General features: G+C 43.4%; 1 protein-coding gene across 2 annotated transcripts in view; it reads left to right on the top strand.

Moving 5' to 3' along the window:
* LOC136878711 (protein spitz) overlaps positions 1–17,233 on the top strand; it is a 746,457-nt gene that overhangs the window by 264,220 nt on the left and 465,004 nt on the right. The window lies entirely within an intron of this gene.

The raw sequence follows: 17,233 nt of genomic DNA on the forward strand, positions 1-17,233 counted from the left end.
AGTCTGGTGGTGCCTGTCGTAGGAGGCGACTAAAAGGGGCCCCAGAGGCTCTCAACTTGGGACCGTGGGTTGGCGACCCCGGCGGCTCTTAGCTGAGTCCTGGCATTGCTTCCACTTTCTTGTGCCAGGCTGGCTCCTCACTTTCATCTATTCTTTCCGACCTCCCTTTGTCAACTCTTGTTCTTTTTCGACCAGATTTTCTCTCTGGTTAGTGTTATATAGATGATGGTTGCCTAGTTGTACTTCGTCTTAAAACAATAATCACCACCACCACCACCATCAAATACCTCAGTCTCGTGTCAGTGATTTACCTGCACGTTAAAGAACTCCTGCGGGATAAAATTCCGGCACCTCGGTGTATCCGAAAACCGTCAAAAGTAGTTATAGGGACATACAATCAATAACATTAATTCACTAAATTAATTAATTAATCTTCTAAGTGCGAGGAATGTGTCCTGAACCCTGTATCGACCTGTAGTGGACGCCTTTGGACACTGTAGCGACAGGCATGTCATAATCAAACCACCGGAAATACTATCCTCTATTTCGGGGTGCAAGTGCTGTCAACTCTTTGCGTGGAAAACATGGATGAACTGAAATCTCGTGCGTTCGTCGGTAGACTACTACTACTACTACTACTACTACTACTACTAGGTGTTCTGCTTCAATGGCCCTTTCTGGCGCAGTTAGGAAAGCAATGGCAAACTAACTCACTCTTCATCTTGCCTAAAACACCTCATTACAGCACCATCGTTGGATTTTACTGTTTCGCACCGACACAGACAGATCTTATCGCGACGGTGAGACAGGAAGGAGCTAGGAGTGGGAAGGTACAGCTCCAGCATTTGCCTGGTGTGGAAATGGGAAACCACGGAAAACCATCTTCAGGGCTGCCAACAGTTGGGTTCGAACCCAGTATCTTCCGAATACTGGATTCTGGCCGCAATTAAGCGACTGCAGCTATCGAGCTCGGTAACGTCGAAATTGACGGGCAGACAGGCATATGTCGTCAAATGAAAATATCTGTATACGGTAGATTCGTAATAACTTACTTTTAAAATCACTCTCAAAAATATTTCATTGGACAGGATGGAATGGTATGAAACTAAAGCACACAGAGCAAGAGTTTAAAATATGAACGCTGCGGAATTCGAAGTCTAAACTCCGTTCTCTGGGTCACCGAAGAACCACAACAGGACGCCCTGTAAGCTTCTATGAACTCTTGTAAAATTACGGTAGCTCTTAGTGCCTGAAATACATTCTTCACTCATATGCTTTGCGACTGGTGATTCATGTGTATCGTGGGAAAATTCAGACACTTGAACGTATTTCCTGTCACTGAGACACCACTTCAGTCGCTAACCGGTGGCTGTCGATAGTGAGTGTTGACGTCCGACTTCGAAGAGCCCGTCCATGGTGTGAAATCTGAGCTGTTGTTGTCTTCAGCAATTAATTGGAAACGATTCGTAATTTTACAAAGAAAATATATGTCCCTCAACTTATCTAGTACTGCAGTAGTTTCCTGGTAATATCTTCGAAATGGCGAGTAATATTTCCACGTGAAGACCGCAAAATACTTCTCGAAATAAACCCAATGCAAGTGATCTATTTCAGAAATGCTTAATGGTCAGATTTAACCTCGATTTGGCGTCATAATTTGGTGTTGTAAACGGCTATATTGAGTTTTCTTTTTGTTCCGGTCTTCTTCTCTGCCCTCCTTCCGTTTCGCACGGATAACTAAATTCCGTTGTAGAAACCGATTTAAAAAAAAATGGAGACAGATGTACGTAGCCTTGCAAACGTGGCCGGAATGATCTCCAATGCCCTTTCAGACCCTGCCCAGTATGGGTACAGTACATCCACGGTATCCACGACTAAGAGAGGAGACCGGGGACTCTCAACAGTTCCCGTAGCTTAGTCTGTCATTGACTCATTGCTTCCACTTGACAGGCTGCTTGCTTTCCTATCATACCTCTCTTGGTCAACGCTTGTTCTTTTCTGACCCCGACAGTATTAAGTTTGCGAGGCCTAGAGAGTCTCATTTTCCCGCCTTTCGTGACCATATATGCCTTCATTTTTCGAAGTGCCCTTTTTTTTTATCATTTCTGATTAGTGGTAAGAGAAGATGATCATCTAGTTGTACTTTCTCTTACAACTACGACCGCCATCATCACACGTATGTATAGATATTTCTTTTTGGTTTCGTGTTTTCCGCCAGACATTTCAAACCTATTAATTGCCAAAGAGCTGCTCGTGCAAACGCTTTCAGACATTTCGTGAAGTTAAGTAGAGTACGCTCTGCAATTCGTGTCTTTTATAACCGATTAAAATACTGTATAATTTGGGTGCATTACAGAAGCCTCCGTGGCTCAGACGGCAGCGCGTCGGCCTCTCACCACTGGATACCGTGGTTCAAATCCCGGTCACTCCATGTGAGATTTGTGCTGGACAAAGCGGAGACGGGCCAGGTTTTTCTCCGGGTACTCCGGTTTTCCCTGTCATCTTTCATTCCAGCAACACTCTCCCTTCTCATTTCATAGCATCTATCATTCATTAATAAATCACTTTAGGAGTGGCGACCCCATCGTACTAACAGCCTATATCCGCTTCATTCATTACATCCCTGACCCGGTCAGTGACTGGAAAACAGGTTGTAGGTTTTCATTTTTCATTTTCACAGCCTCTTAAAAGATTTTACATTGATATAGAAAACTTAGTGACGTGAAGCAAAGTTGTGTTACCCTTAAAAATGAAGGACTTAAGCAATATGTGACATTTACTTCTTAAAATGTAGTGTGATTACCATTACATTTAACCTATTGTTCAGAAAAATAATTATGACCCATATCATACAAATGTGTACTTGGTAAATATGTTTAAAATTGTGTTAATTTTGTTTTGATATTTTTCTTGTATTTTACCATTCTTCTCTAGATTAAGAAAAGATATTCATTTTTTAAATTGTACCTTTGGGTCTTATAGGGTGTAAGTTACTTATTGGTCCTTGGACTTTAAAATTTTATACAAATTTTCCCTTATTTTCCACTGTATCGAAAAAAAATGATGTACAGAAAAGTATATAAATAGGATTCTAAATATTTTGTCATGAGCAGTTTTCCTGTAAAACTAACCTTAAAACAGATGCGAGTTTCATATTTGTCTCCCTCTGAAGCTCTCCTCCTGGTGAATGTTCCTGTAAAATGTATAGCTAAGAATCCACTTCCCCTTATCGTAAACTTAAATGGCAAGTTTCTTGAAACTCCGCCTATCCCGTGATGCTGTGACAAACAGACGTTATTTATCCTATTTTCTTTTCATTCTCCTGAACACCAAAGTTGGAGGGTAATATGCATGTCTTCCAGCGTTTCCCTTCTTTGGTCAGCAGCTTCAAGTGGCAGTAGGTGTGCTTACCTTTAATGTTGTCTATAAATTGCACTCTAGGTCTTCCTTTCATCCTTCCACCTTCTACTTTCCCTTCAAACAGAGTGATATACCAGCCCAATCCGGTATTAAAAAAAACAAAAAACAAACAAGTATCAGGTTGACAAAGAAATAGTACACACACACACAGAGAGAGAGAGAGAGAGAGAGAGAGAGAGAGAGAGAGAGACCATTTTATGTGGGGACAGGAGGCCTATCGGTGTATGACATTTCGTGCGCTACCCTGTGTTTTCTGTATTGTATAGGATGTAGAAAAAACGTGGTCCAGAGATCACCGGCGGAGATGAAGGTAGTTCAAATAAGGATAGAAGCCAACATTTTTACTGGCAGTTTTCTTACAGAGCAGACCTTTGAACGTACCTGCTACGGATATTTCTCAGCTACGTTGAACAATCTTGGCGTACTGGGAATCTAAGTGGCTAGCTATCCGAACTCCTAACAAGCTGAGAGCATTTAAGACAACTGCCGTTTGGCGGTTCTCTTTCCGATCTTCACGGAAAGAGGCCGTAGTTTTGTGTAGGCTGAGGATAGGTCATGGAAGATATACGCACTTCTTTCTCCTAAAGAGGGTAGACCGTATGTTCTTAACGGTGCCGAATTCATCGTGACGCACTTCCTCGCCGAGTGTGCTGATCTGACGAAACTTCGGCCTGCAGCCCAATCACTCGAACTCATAGCAGTTGATGATGAGAATACTGCTGATCTCGTTATTAGCTTTATATGTGTGAGTGAATTAATCAAGCTCATTTAAATTTCACGCGTTTTGTTCCTGTTTGCATCCATTTCGGCTGAATAAAATATTTCTTAAAATCATTTTAAAATTCTCCCAATGAGAACATTATTTTAATTTTTGTTTCCATTTAATTTGTTCAGAGAGGACGGTTATCTAGTTGTACTTCCTCAATAGTCAACCATGGACCGGGCGAGTTGGCCGTGCAGTTAGGGGCGCGCAGCTGTGAGCTTGCATTCGGGAGATAGTGGGTTCGAACCCCTCTGTCGGCAGCCCCGAATATGGTTTTCCGTTGTTTCCCATGGTCTCGCCAGGTAAATGCTGGGGCTGTAACTTAAGGCCACGTCCGCTTCCTTCCCATTCCTAGGCCTTTCCTATCCCATCGTCGCCATAAGACCTATCTGTAAAGCAAAAAAAAAGGTCAACCATAGGGGTGGAGGTAATATAATCGACTTGCCGCGGTTTTTCTGCTTGATCTCGGCAAGCCTATTTGCTTTCGAACTACGGTGTGAGTAAAGGAGGTATTGTATTCGCGCAGAAGATCGACATCACGATTTTAACGGCTATTAACAGTTTCGTTCCATGAACCGTCGATACTGAAAAGGTGGGTTTCGCAACGTAAGTGTGATATAAGGAATTCGGGGGGCACCTTTCGCGGCATTTGAGTTGTGACTTTAATTGTCCTGATCTTCAACACGGCCTGTTGTATGGACGGCATTTTCCTACACTGTATGTACAGTGAGAGTCTTCTGCTCTTTAGAATTTTAGAACTTGGACCCCCCTTCAACCTTCAAGATCATGGAAGGTCTAGGTTCCTTTTTCTGCCTGTGATATTATACCATGGCGCTGAGTAGAACTTGCAAGTGAAACTAGCCTCTAAGGCAGGGCCTCTCAGGGTGCATGCGTCCGGTGCATGCACTGTGCACGGTGCAAAAGACGACTTCGCTTGGTTGACCAGAGCGCAGACGCCCACTCCTCGATTGGGAGCAATAGCGCTGTGTGTCTCTCACTCCCCACGCATGTCTCCCTCGCTCCTCCTGTCTCCCTCTTCCTCGCTTGCTCCGTAGCGCTCCAAATCCGAGCCGAGTTGAGCCGAGCTTAGCCGAGTAGCCCAGAGACGAAGCGTTAGTCCGAGCCGAGCGGGACCGATGCATTGTGCATAGGAACTCTGCGCCGATGTCTGCACGCGTGAGATTTTGGACGTTCGAGAGGCCCTGCTCTAAGGTCATCACAACAAGATCGTTGTAAAAACATGTATGGTCGGGCTGAGTGGATCGTACGGCTTTCTGAGCCGAAGTTGGCAGGTTCGATCGGAGTTGCTCAGTCCGGTGGTATTTGAAGGTGCTCAGATATGTCAGCCCTGTGTCGGTAGATTAACCGGCACGTAAAATAACATTCCGGCATCTCAGCGTCCCCTCCCCCCGAACCGTAAAAATAGTTAGGGGAACGTAAAACCAATAACATTATTAATTTATTACACTTTGCCCGCTGCTGTTAAAGGACGTGCCTCTAGGACTGCGTGTTACCATGTGGTTTCAACATGGAGCTCCACCACACAATTCAGCAGTTGTCCGCAACCACCTGAATGCTGTCCGGCTCCATGGCTAAACGTTTAGCGTGCTGGCCTTTGGTCACGGGGGTCCCGGGTTCTATTCCCGGCAGGGTCGGGAATTTTAACCGTGATTGATTAATTTCGCTGGCACTGGGGCTGGATGTATGTGTTGTTCTAATCATCATTTCATCCTCATTACAACGCGCAGGTTGCCTACGGGAGTCGAATCAAAAGACCTGCACCTGGCGAGCCGAACATGTCTTCGGACACTCCCGGCACTAAAAGCCATACGCCATTTCATTTACCTGAATGATGTACCCTTCGATCAGGTGATAGGAATGTGGAAGGGGAGGACCTGTCCCTTGGTCCGCCAGTTCACCATTTTACTTCTTTCTGTGGGACTTTTTAAAACAAGTAGTCTACGCACAACAGCCAGAAGATCCTGAGGACATTCGAAATGTACTGTAATTACGGAGGGCTGCAGATTCGTAATACCTTACATGCTCTAGCAGGTCAGTCTCTATTCAACGGTGTGCAAAAATATGTATTAATTAAGGCCACCATTTCGACCACATTCTACGTGAGGGAATTTTTGTTCTCGTACCTCAGATCCCTTATACCGCCCATACAGTACTGTTTCCGTCCAGACCTGATCATAAAACGGCCCTTTTCTGGGCCACATAAACATCCAGTCGCTGAAAACATATGCGAGACAACATGTACAGGCGAAATGTAAAAAAAAGCAGGAAATAGCACTTCCTGGGATCAGCTCTCGCTTTATCTGACTGCTTATAAAAACACTGCCGATTCTAACTGAGGTAACGAAAGGCATGAGTGGGCACCGGAAGATTACACTTTATCCAGTACGCTTGGCGTACTCTTCACGTATATGAAGGTTATATTTGCTGTTCATGAGTTCATTTAGTAACGCTACTATTCTGAGATCCACTCCATAAAGTCGCCAAATCTCTGCGGAATGTACTCGGTAACATCCGTAGTTATGTGTACAGCGGCATGGCCGGATGTACGTAGGTTGTCCATAAAATGTGTGTGCGCGAAGTGTGGCCTTTCCAATTCTACCTGTTCACCACACACCATCACCATAAATGTATCTTAGTATAACGTTAAACCACTAGCAAACAAAACGTAGAAAAATAGACCAGTTATACTAAGATCTGTTGTTTTCTCGTGTAGTTGCAGGAAATACTTTAGCTAGGAGTTCCGTAAAGTTGTGCTTGGGGAATTGTACACAGCTATTTTTTTACAAGCAGTCTAACATCAAACTGGGATCTTCGATGTTGGACCAAGGAAGGACTAGGTCTGGGAAAGTAGCAGCTGATGTCTACATTACAGTACATCCTGCCCGACCTTAAAATGGGAAACCACGAAACACCATCTTCAGGGCTGCCGACAGTGGGATTCGAACCCACTATCTCCCGAATGCAAGCTGCTAGCAACGTGACTTAAACCGCGCGGCTACTTGCTCGGTCGTCTAGTACTCCTGTGTACAGTCCTATTTTCACACCAACCAAATACTGGGGCTGTGCCTTAAGGCCACGACTGCTTCCTTCCCTTTCCTATCCCATCGTTGCCATAAGACCTGTTTGTGTCGGTGCAAAAAAAAAAGTTCGAACTCGCAGTCTCCCGAATGCAAGCCTACAACTATATGAAGCGTATCATGTAGTGAACGCGCTTGGTGCGTGAGGAGAGAGAGGATACTACCACAATACCACGTATTGGTATTGCCTAACATTTAATATTTATCTCTTCTGGTTTTGTGAAGGACTATGAAATACTGGTTTTATAAAGGTCTATGAAATAGAGCAGATTTACAAAATAAGGTATTTTATGCAGGAATGTACCTACACTTTCTTTTTTTACAACGGATTGCTTCAGTGCAGTAAAGTAGATGTATAAATATACTTGTTCATTCGATGTGACTAAGTATTTGTTTAGAAGAATTGATTAGTATTATTGTGTAATTATTTGTTCACGAAACGTGTATTGATAGTTTTATTTACTGCGAACGGCAGTGAATTCCCAGTCTTATTTAAGGTCAATTGAAGACCTAAATTATAATTTATTAAACGGAGGGCGTGATTGCCGAGTGCCATAGTCACTGCCTTCTCACCAAAGCGTTCGAATTCAAATCCCGACCAACGCACATGAGTTTTCTGTGGTTCGGATGCACGTAGAACAGGTGGTCCCATGGATATGAACTCTATATCAACAACCATGCAAAATGGTCATCTTACTTGCTGTTTGCAGCACTGAAATGTTGCACGCCGCCGAAGGATCGGTTACCGTACTATAGTCCGTTTTGGTTGAAAGCGTCCTGCGCGAGAAATGGTTGCGCATGCAGTGGTGGGAGCTATCGTCCCCCCACTCCTACAGCAGGTCCAGTCACCAGGCTAGCGCTGAAGTGAAAACGTCTCTCAAGCGGCGCGTGTTGTTACGTGCGGGCTAAGTTGAAATTACTGAAGTGACGCGCATGGCTTCTAGGTCCTCTTCTAAATCTGGGAGACCACTGCGAGGCTACGCACGTGAAAGTGTTTATACCATGAGTGAACATATGAAACATATCATCCAGATCTCAGTCACACTGAGTCGGTTTGGGGAGATATCAAAGGAGAGGTCCGTGATAAGAAGCCAACTCACCGGGCGAGTTGGCCGTGCGCGTAGAGGCGCGCGGCTGTGAGCTTCCATCCGGGAGATAGTAGGTTCGAATCCCACTATCGGCAGCCCTGAAGATGGTTTTCCGTGGTTTCCCATTTTCACACCAGGCAAATGCTGGGGCTGTACCTTAATTAAGGCCACGGCCGCTTCCTTCCAACTCCTAGGCCTTTCCTATCCCATCGTCGCCATAAGACTTATCTGCGTCGGTGCGACGTAAAGCCCCTAATTAATAGTAATTAATAGTAATACAGCATAATTAGTTTTTAGCATAAAATGTGTGCCATAGCATCTCTAATGCCTTCACTGTTCATAAATGACGCGCTCCTATTCCCAATATAAATAAAAATGCTTATTCTGTACGAAATATTTCTCTGTCTTATAGATCACTCGTGACTTGACAGCAGACACACTCGACAAAAAGGAAGCTCTTTGCGGATATTGCTTGCACAGTATTCGCAAGACTAAACGGAAAAAATGTTGCGACCACGTAAAAGACACTGAGCAGGAATACTGGGAGTGTGACAACACCATGCATAAGGAATTAGAATTAGACCAGTCCGACATCAACCTCGGTGAAACTTCAGATGACACTGATTCAGACGAGAGTGAAGATTATTCTGAATAATTTGTAAATAAGATCCCCGAACTCCGAATATTAAACAAAAGTGATCATAGAACACGTAAGAAGTCCGATAATATTTTTGCTCTGATTTTATGAGACAGATTTATATTGTCTATTGTTCCGGAGCATTTTATTGCTGTTTTCGTTCTTTTTGTTGCTGCTGTTGCTGTAGGAGACCTGTTCTCTGTCGTAACAATAGCAGGTTATTCAAGAGTATTATATATTATTATATTTCTTCTGATGGACAAGAAAAGTAGACATTGTTAATGTTATTATGAAAGTAGCTGAAGTATTTCTACTAATGCTTCTTCTTAGCATTTTCCCGACAAATTTGCATTAATTAATCTCTTTTATACGTATTTCACTAGAAATCACGTTAAGTAGATTATATCTCCAGGCTGTCAGTGGAAACAACTTCCTCCTATTCGTTAGGTGATTGATGAACTGATAGCGCGTTCCGATGCTCCTTTCCTTGGTATACAGTACAGTACAGTTTCAAACGAACTTCCTTTATTCGCAGTATTACCAGTTGCAAGTTACTGTCTTATCTTCAATTGATTTTCTACCAAATGGTTCAAACCTTTCAATTTTATATAACAGATTTCATATTCGTAAGAATGTATAATAAGAATGTATAAGAATAAATTAAAGGCTACAGAGTGCCAAAATATTGACCTCCACTTTTACTATACACTGAGATTTATTTCACGTTGTGTCGAAAGCATCATCCGATATGAATTCTTTTAGGCATGACCCTCTGATTTCTTGACGTCACCAACATTTACGACGAAAGTTACGAAGTATTTCCGTACTGGAATAGAACTGAAATTTTAGAATGTTATGCTCAAAGGCCTGTGTAGTTAATTGACAAGGTTTTAAGGCAGACAATCGAAATATAAGACTCGATTTGTACAATGTACGGTACTATTTTATTTTCACTAGTTTATCATATTAAGTAATTCCTACACCTTTGAGTTAGTGTGATGTATGTACATCAATGAGCCATTGCATAATGACCACCCCGACCCGGGAACGTATCGCGCCTAAGCTTTCCACACTATTTCAGTCAGTTCCCAGAGCTACGTCCGCTGCCTGAACTCGACTGTGTCAGCTGGAGGAAAGGTTCAAGTTCTTCCCCCACCACCAGCGTGAACGCTCCCATAGTTCCTCGCACACGAGGCCAGGCCACACCTCCGGTCGTCCAGAAAGACGCTTACTACGAAGATGGACTATAGTGTTGTGCGCTTCTCATTCGTAAGTTTTGGTGCGCTTTCATTACTTCATAAAATTTTTGCTATTTTTACTGCTGTCATCCTCTAACTAATATCTTCCAAATTTAAAATTCCAGCGTCGGGCTAGGCAGCATCTCAGACACCTAAAAAGCAGTTTTTCCACTCAGGTATCAAGGTCTGCTCTGTCTCCACTTTCATCTATCATTCACATTGGAGGACATAAGACCTGCTGAGCTAATGTCGCTGTGAATAGTGTCCATTCATCGCTGCTTTGTCTATTTACTTCCAGCCTGGATGCAACGGCTGCCACTGAGGTTGGTTGACCGAGCTTGACAGCTGCAGTCGTTTAAGTGCGGCCAGTATCCAGTATTCGGGAAATAGTGTGTTCGAACCCCACTGTCGGCAGCCCTGAAGGTGGGTTTTTTTGCTGTGGTTTCCCATTTCTCACCACACACACATTGGGGCTGTACCTTAAGGCCACGGCCGCTTCCTTCCCATTTCTAGGCCTTTCCTATCCCATCGCCGCCATAAGACCTATCTGTGTCGGTGCGACGTAAAGAAAATCTTAAAAAAAAAGGGTGGTTCGTGTTCTTTTAACATGCCTATACCGGCGAGGTCTCGTCTGTAGCATCCTTTCTTTAATTTGTGCCATTCTCATCATCTCTCTGATCCTTTCGTTTCGTAGTTTGTCTAGTCAGTCTCAACATATTCATCTCCGTTCTTCATGACTGGTCTGCACTCGCTCACGTTGAGTAGCCTACTGTACTACTGGTCTCACGACACGTTGGACTTGATTTTTATGGGCATTTTTGTATCACGAATTACTCATAGGAGATCTTTCCATTTTGACGATGTGCCCCTCCATCTATTCCGTATCTCTTCCTATAGCGAACAGTTCGCCTGGATTCTTCGTCCCAGGTATCGGAATTAATGTACTTATCAAGGTATTTACCACCAATTTAGATAGTGACTCTCTCTGTCTTGTCGATGTTTAAATGGAGAAACAAAAGTCTGTTCTTTAGCCTGTGATTTTTCCAGTTTTCGTCTAAGCTGTTTTGATTGGGTAGAATGGCCCTACGGAATTACTACCGTACCTTAACCCACAAACAGACCATGTTCCAGTTTCTCATCGTGAACGTACATGCGGCTTAGCAGAGTGAACGCTATTTGTCATGATGTAAATTAAAACCTTCTCTGAGAATAGCTCATGATCTCATTTGATAGGCACCTCAACTCTCTCCGAATTCAATTAAGAGGAGCTTAATTACTGCAGAGGCGCCACCAGCTAGGTGACCCACGGACTCTATAGCCGCCGCCTAAGTCTCATTACTGGCTGGTTCAGGAGGGATTTGAATCCTGCTCTTAGCGTCGTAAAAAGAGCAAACTGAAGTTTTTATCTGCCAGGAGTGGAGAATGCCGGCTTCACAGTCTAAAGGTAGAACCTGCCTCTTACCAGGAGGCTCCGAGTTCAATTCCCGGCCAGGTTCAGGGGTGTTTGCCAACATAACACAAGAGAACTGTTTTGGTTGGGTCAGACATTTCAGTGAATGATCACACGTGCTGTAGTAGTGCCGTAATGTGTGGAACTTTGTGAGTCTACGCTGCCTTTGATTAGTACCGCTACATGAGAAATACCATGGTTCTATTTTACTAGCGATAAGTACCATTATGAGGGGCCATTGACCTAGATTTTGGTCCCCTTTAGACAACAAGCATCATCGGTTCAGGATTGTGCTTTAGAAGCAGTCCCTTGGTCAGTAATACTATTGTTTTTATATAGTTTCTGGGAAAGTGGGATATTGAGGGTCGGATCTACCGATATTTTAAATTCACATTCATTCTTCATCACCACGTTTTGAATTTTGGTCAGGGGATGATTTTGGACTTTTAAATTGTCATTACATTTCTTCTCATTTCATACCATTAGGGGCCGATGACCTAGATGTTAGGCCTCCTTAAACAACGAGCATCATCACCATCATCAGCGAGTTTCAACGTGAATTTTAATAGTACATCCAGTGGCGATGCGGATTGATGGATTAGATGTAAAAATAATTATACTTGAAATATGCTTATGGAAGCACTCGGCAAGTGTGTAATCTCGTTTAAGAAAAGGAGCTGTCTTCCTCAACGAATGTTAGAAGAATATACCGTAATCGTAAAAATTGCTAACTTTGTCCACATGCAGTGAAACACTGATCAGCTCCACAAATATTTCTTCGGTATCTTTCACGGTCAAATATTCTGATTTTTTTTTTTTTTTTTAAGTAGCTTGAGCCATCCATTTACCCCTCTCCCCCTTCCTCTAATACAAGCTTGTCAATCCAAACTGCGAAGTTTACAGTGTCAGCGTTTTTCCAAATGAAATGTGCAGCACTGAAACGTTCCAGGCCTCCTGACGATCGGTTTTCCCATCTGAAGGGTTGTGCGCTTTCAGTGCGTTGCCATCACGAACGAGGCAACTGTCGATTCGTGGTCAGAATCACTGCTGTGGACGATCTGCAGTGACATTCTGATCTCTTAATTGATCTTCCTCCCAAGTTCATTACGATCGCTGTGGTCCAGCCCAAACAGTTCCCTTATTGGCGAGCAAAGCTAAATTTAGTCCTGCCAGGGATAAAAAATACGAGGGTTGTAAATAAAGTAGAGGCAACATTGATAAAATGCAATATTTAATGAACTAAAAAGTACAATAGCATTACATTCCTTCAATGTAGCAACCCGCAAATGTCGGGAAGCCGTTGGGGACCGCTGGCAAAGCGTTCTCCTTTGATGACAGCGACGGAGCGCCTGCTATGCGGAGTACAGATGCCTCTACGGATAATTCCCGGTCAGTCCATTGATGGTCTATGGAAACGAGACCACTCACGAAGTCAGTTTGATCTTGTGCGGTGCAAATCCGGTCTCCTTCCGACTCGCACGAAACGCCTTGACGACCCATCGTGCAACCGTCCTATACAGTAATGCATTCTCACCACAGGCTTCACATAATCCTCGATAACATGCATTTTTGCCGCGGGCAGCCTCGATTTTAATCCATGTATGCTGATCACCTTCTGAAAGCATGCTTTAGAGCGGGGAAATGGACACTCTTCATTTCAACGCTACACAGCAACAACACTCTCAACTGCATGCCCGTCAGATGCACAGCGCCACCTGACTGCTCCTATGCCCGATCCTCTGCGAGTGTCTGGACTACGTTGCCACTAATTCATGATATGTACCGATATGCGAACGAGCTTCTGGTGAAACGAAGGCACACAAATTGTGAAACGGTGTAGTTTTTAATTCTCCTATGTAACCACATTTCAAAGGCCTCTGATCAGATCGTGGAAGAAGCTTTGACAGTCCAGGTCTCTACTCCATAAAGCAGTGTTGATCAGACGTAACATTTCAACAGCTTTTGCGTGAGTTTGATGTTTAGATTATCGTCACAAACGAATAACCTCATCTTTTGGAAAGATGATCTGAAAATCTCAATACGGCGTGAAATCTCTTCTTTAGGGTCCAGATTGTCTGTGACGGTACTCCCAAGATATGTGACTGACTTACTCGTTCAATATGTTGATTATTTAATAACGTGTAGACACCTTCATGTTTGCTTCTGCTAAATACCGTGAACTTCGTTTTTTTTTTTTTTTTTTTTGGTGTTGATGTTTAGACCTATCTTAATCCACTGAGATGAATTCTACTGAGCAGTCCTTCAAGACCTTCAGTGGTGTCGCATATCATTAGGATGTCATCACGCTCTCCGGAAATATTTCGGATTATCCTGTCACTCTTACAGCTTTTGCCGCCTGTGTACTTACTCTGTTAAAAGGAAAAATTAAACCCTCCTCCTACAAAACTTCAGCACGTTATACATTATTTTCTTGCTTTGGGATTGTATAATGCTCCTCAAGACGTTTCTCCGAGGTGGTGTCCTCATCGTTCATTAGACAGTGAATTAAAACTCGGCAGAACGAAACCAGTACTGCACCATTAAGTAGGGCACAATGGGTCGTGTTCAGAGCTGCTGTAGATCGCGCACGTCATTAAAGAGATCGTAAATTTCTATCTGAAACACTTCGTGATAACAAAGTGCACGCGTTAGCAGCGTGAATTTGCAGGTTGTGTAAGATACCACCAGACTCGCACAGATTCTGTAATTCACACACCGGGCTCATGTGCAGTTTAAAAAAATCCGAACATCTCCCCACCACCTTACCCCAGCAGTGGTATCGCTCAGTGTTCAACCTACCCATAGGAAGAGGAAGGGCAACCGACGTAAACAATATTTCTACAGGTCTCCAACGGCAGTTATTCATGATGTGTAATGAATTCGTTTACACACACTCTCTCTCTCTCTCTCTCTGTAGAGTACTGCTTATCGTCGTCCTATGGACCATGCTTCTCCATGCAGCTCTATTCCGGGCAGTTTTTTTCATTTCAGCGATCGCCATGCCAGTATCTCCTTTGACGGCATCTAACCAACATGATCGTGGTCTTCCCAACTCCTCTTTTTCGAACCACAATTCCGAGCATGACATCCTTTTCTAGGGAGGTACTTACCATTATGTGGCCAAAGTAAAATGGCTTTTGTCTCACACTCCCTTCCAAGGAGTGGCTTGACCCGGTCAGTATTGTCTTATTACTATTGTCTGTCCATGGTATTTTCAGCAGACGTCGCCAACAACTTCGCCCGTCAGCTTTCTTCAGCGTTCTTGTTTCGCAGCCATAATTACCGATAAGTTAAACGACGGTTCTGACCAATCTGAATGTGGTTCTCTCCCTGATCATCTTGCTTTTCCAGATATTTTTTAACTTATCAGCTTTTCTCCAAGTGCCATCCGACGTTTGAACTCAGGAATGCAGTGACTTTTCATTTTTCTTCAAAGTTAATTTTAATCTCAACTAATGATTTGTGGTTTACAATGCTTCCAGACTTTCTAAAACAATATTTAGATGGAAATTTTAACGGAAGAAATGACTACGGTACCAGGTGTATGCATAAGTCTTTTCCGGTTTCACTAAGAGATGGCGCCAGCGAACAGTACGCAGCGTAAGAATTTGACACATGCGCCAGTTTGTTCGTCTGGCATTAACCTACCAACACACGCAAGTTGAGTCCGCCAAACACTAGCGTCTGTGTTGTATCGTTCAGTGATCATGTCGACGTTTGTGTCTGAAAAAGATAATTTGCGGCACGCATTGCTTTTCTTATCTAATCATAAGAAAAAGGTTATGGGAAGTAATCGTTTTCTGGTGGAAACATATGATGAACATGCTCCACCGATTAGAACATGTGAGACGTAGTTTCGGCAATCTAAACGTGGTTATTTCAGTGTGAACTTCAGTGCGCGCTCTGGTAGTGGTATTGTGTTTTATGAACTGTTGAGGCCCGGCGAAAGAAGACCGGAATGGGCCAGAAGGCATGGCAGTGATTTTGTTACACGACAATGCGCTGTCTTACACAGAAAACCAGTGAAAGGCACCTTGAAATCGCTTGGATGGGACATCCTTCTGCACCCGCCGTACTCTCCCGACCTGGCGCCATCTCACTATCACCCCTTCGCATCAATGGGGCACGCGCTCGCAGAGCAGCACTTCAGCAATTTCGACGAATGTTTTCCGGAAAAGACAAGCAGTTTATTCCGGCAAGGTATTTATAACTCAACCTGAAAGATGGGCGAAGTGTGTAGAAGCCGATGGCCAATATTTTGAATAAACAAAAGATGAGTTTCTCTTGAAAATTACGTGATTTGTTTTACCGCAAAAACCTGCAAAAACTTATGTATACATCTGGTACATAATGAGATTTTATTTCTACGATTCGTTCGAGAGGTAACTAGACGTGTAAAGTCAGTGCTATACTGGATTAACTCCATAAAGACATGTGAAGATAAGAGTCCCTAGGAGACCATTCACTTTGTATAAAGCTCATTTACTTTTTTAACCTGTAGAATAATCCGTAAATTTCGGCGTAACTCGAATATAGTTCACACCCATATTCCCTCTTTCAGCAACCTCTGGATGGCGCCGTTCCTCATTCTATCAAAATACATTTTCATTTCCAAAACTTCTCCCGACCATTCTGGGTGTTCTTTTAATGGGTTTCATCACTTCAACTCCAGATGACAGTAAAGGAGTAATACCTAACTGATAAGCCACAGTCGTCTTCTTTCTGTCCTTTATTACACTGAAAAAAAAACTGAAAGGAAGAATGAGCGTCAAAGATTGTATACTCCGTTCCGTGCTATGGACTTTTGTAATAAAATATTTGTCTTACTTTTGAAAATTCCGTAGATTAGTCTAACATACTTTTCCCAGTCAACCTGTGTAGTTCCGCTATGTGACGTGCACCGTTTAGGGCAATTTGTAGTGAATTCTGCCATTTAAACTAGTTCTAAAAGCAAAGAATTGCTCCGTCTGGACAGCGTCTTGGGACGGATCGTAGGATTCTAATCTTGAACAGATAATTCCCTGTTGCTCAGAGGCCAGGTGTTTTGCTGCCCCCAACATTTCTTCATCTTACACATCACAAATGACACTCACAGCAGACGCTGCCAGTGTTCATCGGAGGGTGACCGACTTAGCCATACGAAATTAACACGTGGTTGCGCCTGCGCAAATCGCTGTATGAAGAATACTCACCCGCAGCACATGTGTTATGAAGAGCGAGAATTCCTTATCGTGGCACTACATTGAGACTTGAGATGACCGAGCGAATTGGCCGTGCGGTTAGGGTCGCGCAGCTGTGAGATTGTGAGTTCGAACCCAACTGTGGACAGCCCTGAAGATGGTTTTCTGTCGTTTTCCATTTTCACACTAGGCAAATGCTGGACTGTACCTTAAGTTCACAGTCGCTTCCTTCCTAGTTCTTTCCTATTTCGTCTTTATCGGTGCGACGTAAAGCAAATTGTAAACTTTAAATGACTTGAGTTCATTGCCCCGTCTGAAAATATATACGTTTAGGAACGAGGCCTTCTTATCTTCTTCTT

Source organism: Anabrus simplex, chromosome 8, assembly GCF_040414725.1.
Source record: "Anabrus simplex isolate iqAnaSimp1 chromosome 8, ASM4041472v1, whole genome shotgun sequence".
Lineage (NCBI taxonomy): Eukaryota > Metazoa > Arthropoda > Insecta > Orthoptera > Tettigoniidae > Anabrus > Anabrus simplex.